The sequence below is a fragment of the Sorex fumeus genome, unplaced genomic scaffold, assembly GCF_029834395.1.
Source record: "Sorex fumeus unplaced genomic scaffold, SorFum_2.1 ptg000083l, whole genome shotgun sequence".
Lineage (NCBI taxonomy): Eukaryota > Metazoa > Chordata > Mammalia > Eulipotyphla > Soricidae > Sorex > Sorex fumeus.
The window spans coordinates 9504389-9510388 of record NW_026606140.1 but is presented as its reverse complement, the minus strand read 5'-3'; positions in this window follow the sequence as shown (position 1 = coordinate 9510388).

The window sequence follows — 6000 nt, the reverse complement described above, 5'->3', positions numbered from 1 at the left end:
GCACCCCCTTTTAGTGGTTAAGAGGATTGCTCTTCATCAGCACAAGGAGAGGTACACCCCCACGGAACCCATCGCATGTGTGTCACGGGCTGTTTGCTGTGGGCGCAGGGACAGCTCGTCGCCACGTGCCTGGTGACCTCTAGGACAAGGCATAAGCTGTGAATAAAACCGAAAAAGAACAGTATGTTCATATCCCGGGGGAGTTCTCACGGAAGATTGCACTGTGGCTCTTCAAGACGTAAGGGAAGGCATGAGAGAGGCACTAAGTTGTAAAGTAAAGCAGTGTCTTCTGGGGGGACTTTGAGCGGTTGCCCTGAGTCTGCTCACTTGGGACTTGGGGGTGCCCTGTTCCACCGGCGGGTACCTGGTGCAGGGCAGCCTGGAATCGGGGGTGCCCTGTGCCACCAGCAGGGTGCCTGGTGCAGGGAAGCCTGGATGCGAGGGTGCCTGGTGCCGGGGAGGTGTTCTCTCTTCCCAGCTGACTCAGGGTTTGCCTTTCTCCCACTCCCACACTGGTGCTCACGGCTCACATCTCCTCTCCTTCCTTCTCCCTCTCCCCCAAACGCTTTCCACCCAGGCCTGCTTAGCTGCCCGCTCATGGCATTTTTATTCTGTGTGAGGAATGGAGGCTCTTGGGAGCACTGGGCTGTTTCGGGGCATCAGTCTTGCCGCTGAGCGGCTCAGACGTGAGTCCCCGTGGGGTGAGCGGCACCCAGGGGGAGCCGGAACCACTGTGGCAGGTTTGTGGGGTGTTTTGCGCCATGGTCTGCCACTCTGGCCAACCCCTCCCTGGCCCGCTGGCGTGGCTCAACGAGGTTTCTCTCTCCAGGCTGTGCAGACAGCGGAAGATGCCAGGCAGTTCATGGAGCAAATGACCCAGGAGAAGACAGGGACCCTGGCCTCCCTGGAGGGCACCAGGAACACCAATGCGAAGTTGCAGAGTGAGGTGGGTGATGGTAGTGAACAGGGCCGGGTAGGCCCGGCCTCAGCCTTGAGAGAAACCATATCCTGGGCCAGAGTGATAGCACAGTGGGGAGGGCATTTGACTTACACACTGGAGACCCAGGTTCAATCCCCGGCATCCCATATAGTCCCCTGAGCACCGCCAGGAGTAATTGGTCCCTGGTTCTCGCATGGGACAGGAGGGGAAGTGTACCCCTGCGTGACCCCTGTATGACCCCTGGGGAGGTGCTGCGCGGAGTGACCACACAGGATCCGGGGGGCATGGGGCAGCCTGGCGAGATCACTGAACAGCTGACCACTCCCAGACTGCTCGGAGGAGCAGGGAGCCCAGCAGGGACTGGATGCCCCAGTTAGCTCGCCCAGAGCCTGGGCCGGGACAGGAAGACAAGCCACATGTGTTGACATACGCAGCATCTCAAGGCTCTTTGATGACTGTGAGAAGGTGTGCCAGTGCCCTCTGACCTCACAGCCCCACTTTCCCGGGCTCGAGTGACTGCTGACGGCCTGGGCTGCTCCTCCCTCGCCAGGAGTGATCCCTGAGCACAGAGCCAGGGCTTAGTCCCCACCCCACTGGGTGTGGCCCGCAAAGAAACCAAACTGACTACCCACAAAGGTTATAGATAAGCGTGTATACATACATAGACATGTACATATGTATATATGCGTGCATGCTTCAAAAGAGTCAGGGAATATCTACCATTTAAAATATCCGAGAATGGGGCCGGAGCTATAGCACAGCAGCTAGGGTGTTTGCCTTGCACATGGCCAACCCAGGTTCCATCCCCGGCATCCCATACGGTCCCCGAAGCACCGCCAGGAGTAATTCCTGAGTGCAGAGCCAGGAGTAACTCCCGAGCAATGCCGGGTTGTGACCCAAAAAGCCACCCCCCCAAATTAATTGATTAATTAAAATAACAGAAGCCAAAAAGAAGAAAGCTGATGAAGAAGGGGCTGTGCTCACCTGGCACCTGCTGCCGGAACCCCACCCCCACACGCTCCCAGCACACGAGGTGATGCTTAAGGAGTGAAAGGCCCCATGGACAAGGACACATCCCTTCAGTCAAGGGGTCATGTCCTTGCCAGAGCCCGAGAAGCCAGACCCCTCCACTGCCCTTACTCTTGCTGCTCTCCCAGAACCTGGGCTTCGGGCTCCCATAAAATTGGCAAATCTTCACTTTGCCAGAGTCGAACACCACTTTGGAGGGCCTCCTTCCCATCAGGAAGGTCCAGTCGCAAACGGAAACGCCCACCAGCATGTGGCTGTCCTTGCCTCGTTGTGCATGCTCTGGGCACAGAGCTGGGGGAGTCTGGTACTCTGGGCCGCCTTCCTGCTTCTTGCTCCTGTCGATGAAGACAGCTGGGTGGGGTCCTCTGGGGTTCGCACACTTGGCTCCAGACCCCGGTGGTCATGGATGGCACATGTGGGCTGAATTGAACTTTGCATGTGGGCTGTGGAGGTGGAGCCTGCATGGGCTTGTTGGGAACTGAACATTTCCATGTTTTGTTTTGTTTTGTTTTGTTTCAGCTGGAGGAAGAGAGATCTGTGTTTCTTGGCTCCAGTGTGGAAGGCCCTGGGCACTCTCAGAGACTTGTCATCAGAACTTGCCCTGAGGGAGAAAAAGAATCAGTCTATTTTTCTGGTTTTCTTTCTACTTTCTTTGGGGGCCACACCTGGCGATACTCCGGGCTTCCTCCTGGCTCTGCATTCAGAAATCACGCCTGGCTGCTCTCCAGTGGCCCCTGTGGGATGCCAGGGATCAAACCTGTGTTGGCTGCGTGCAGGCAAGCACCTTTCCCGCTGTGCTATCACTCAGTCACAAACCTGCCAGTTTTTAAGTGAAACATGAATGTTTGTGCCTACAGTCATGCTTACTTTTGTAAAGTGGCATTTTTCCCCCATCAATTTTAAAGTAATGAGTCTGTCTTTGTAGGAGAGGGAAGGCAAGGCCCTCTTGACTCCCTGCTCTGAGAGGAACCGAGGGGGCCCAGCATCTCCTCCTGGGGTCTTCCCTGGGGCACCCGGGAGCTTGCGCTCAGGACGGGAAAGGGGAGCTCTGGCTGCCTCAAACCCTGGGGCGGGGACTGGAAGCGAGGCCCAGCCTTCTCTGTGGCGGGCTCCGATGGCTCCTGCAGATGGCTCACCATCTCATGCTCCTTCTTTAACACAGATTGATTTCCTGAATTCCGTGATTGTGGACCTCCAAAGAAAGAATCGGGACCTCAACATGAAAGTGGAGATGATGTCCGAGGCGGCTCTCAAAGGGAACGGGGACAACCTCAACAATTACGACAACAACAACTTCAGCCCGGCCACCTCATTCTCTGCACTGTGCAGAAATCTCCAGCAGTTGATGGATGACATAACACACTACTTGTGAAACACCTAAAATAACCAATTTACTGTCTTTACAAGGTTTATTTTTTTCACATTGCTTTTAGATGAATGTATGATGAGAAATTCAACATTCATAATTTTGGATTTTCTTATCACAAAAAAATTAAATGAAGGACCTCAACCATTAGAAGTTTAACATCCAGTCTGAATCTATTTATCTCCATTTGAATGTTTTCTAGTTCTGTGAAAAGTTATAAATAATGTACAATCCAGGTGACATGTATAATAAGAACTTCTATAATTGTATATATGCTTTTGATGTATTTTCCTCTGGAGATTATCAGGTGTCTCACCAGTCAAAGATCTGTAAATTATTGAAATTTTTAGTAATAAACATGATTGAAATTGTTTCACAAACTAAGTAAAGCAGTATTAAAATTTGAGCAAACAAGTGTTCTATATCTACATTAATAAAATTATTTCCTTTTTGCCAGTGATAACTGATTATGCTCAGGCTCATTTATAAAACATTTTTGACTAGCAATCAAGAACTATAGAGTCAAATAAGTCAAACAGTTTCTACAATGGAATTCTGATACACCAATTTCTTTTTGTTTCTTTATGTTTGTGCCACACCTGGTGATGTCTTAGGGCTTATTCATGGCTCTGCATTCAGGAATCACTCCTGACAGTGCTTGGGCAGACTATATGGAATGTCAGGGATTGAAGCCAGATTGGCCAAAGCAAATGCCCTACCAGCTGAACTATTGCTCTGTGCCTGTATACCATTTTCTTCAAAGTGTTTATCTTGGGCTAAAGAGGTAGTACAGTGAGTAGGGTTCTTACCTTGCATGTGGCTGATCTGGGTTCAATCGCAGGAATCCCATCCAGTTATCTGTGCCCTGGCAGGAGCAATCTGTAAGTGCAGAGGCAGGTGTAAACCCTAAGAAGCACTGGGTTGGGGATATGGTGCCACCAACAGGTCAGTCTGTACCTGTGAGGCGAGTGCATCAGTAGCCTGATGGCGCCTTCAGACTTCCATGTACACCCAAATTGTTGCCGTGCCTTGGGCCAGACCCCAAAAACTTGGGGCAGAGTTTACCAAGAAAGTAAACAGGCAAAAGTTAGGTATGTGGGAGACACACCGAAAAACCAACTCCAGTTCAGCTATATAATTGGAGGCATGGACTCTCTGGTTCCTGATTGAACTGCTTAACGCCCATGATCCCAGACACTCAGAAACAAATCTCGAAACCCAACGGTTTTTGGCAGAAATATGTCCAGTCCCTGCAGTAAGTTACAGGCGCTGGGTCATCCCAGGTGGAATTAGATTTTGTGCCTTGGCCTGTCCCCCCTGGCAGCCCGCTGGCTGCCATCCTCCAGAGGCCACTGGACAGTCAGGTTTGGGCCCACAGTGACGAGACTCGTAGGGCCTCACGGGAAGGGGTGGAGCTGGCCCTTTCCTCCCCAACAAGACCCCAATTCGTCACCCACAAACAGCCTCTCTGGCTTCTGATCAAGCTGTTTAACGGCCATGATCCCAGAGACTCAGAAACAAATCTCAAAACCCAGAAGCTTTTGGCAGAAATGCATCCAGACCACACAATAGGTTACTGTTGCCGGGCCACCAGAGGGGAGAAAGGGTGCTGTCCCTCCGCCTGCTCCCCCTTGGCGGCTCAGTGGTCACCATCCGCCAGAGGTCATTGGACAGTCAGGTTTGGGCCCACAGTGATGAGACACGTGGGGCCTCATGGAATGGGGGTGGAGCCGGCCTTTTCCTCCCAATCTCAACGAGACCCCCAAGTCACTGCCCAGGAATGGCCTCTCTGGCTCCTGATTAAGCTGCTTAACAGCCATGATCCCAGAGACTCAGAAACAAATCTCAGAATCCAGTGGCTTTTGGCAGAAATGCATCTGGACCCTGCAGTAGGTTACTGTCGCTGGGCCATTCAAGGCAGGAAAGGGTGCTGTCCCTCCACCTGCTCCCCCTTGGCGGCTCGGTGGCCGCCATCCTCCAGAGGCCATTGGACAGCCAGGTTTGGGCCCTCGGTGATGAGACATGTGGGGCCTCACAGGATGGGGGTGGGACCAGCCCTTTCCTCCCCATCCCAGCAAGACCCCTAGTCGCCGCCCACTAACGGGCCTTTCTGGCTCCCGAACAACCTGCTTAACGGCCATGATCCCACAGACTCAGGAACAAATCTTGGAACCCAGCAGGTTTTGGCAAGAAATCCCTCCAGATTTAATTGTTAAAATTTTGGAATTTCAAAATCGCGCAGCCACTACTACAACCACGCGACATCATGTTATTCATATCCAGGAATAGAAAACAAATTGTCTACTGTTGCCCTTTCAGCAGATCTGAGTGTTGGGGTAAAATCCCAAATAATAATGGTGGGTCAAGTGTCAAAACATTGAATGTAATTAAAGTAGAGAGAGCGTAATGTGGAAATCATCTCTCCACAGGTAGGGGGAGGATGTGGAATGGGGGCATACTGGGGTTTTTGGTGGTGGAGAATGGGCACTGGCGAAGGTACGGGTCTTTCATTGTATGACTAAGACTTAAACCCGAAAGCTTTGTAACTGCTCTCATGGTGATTCAATAAATAAAATTATAAAAAATGAAAGAAAAAAAACCAATGGTGAGGTTTTAAGGTAAAAAACACCCAAAACAGGGGGCTGAAGAGATAGCATAGCGGGTA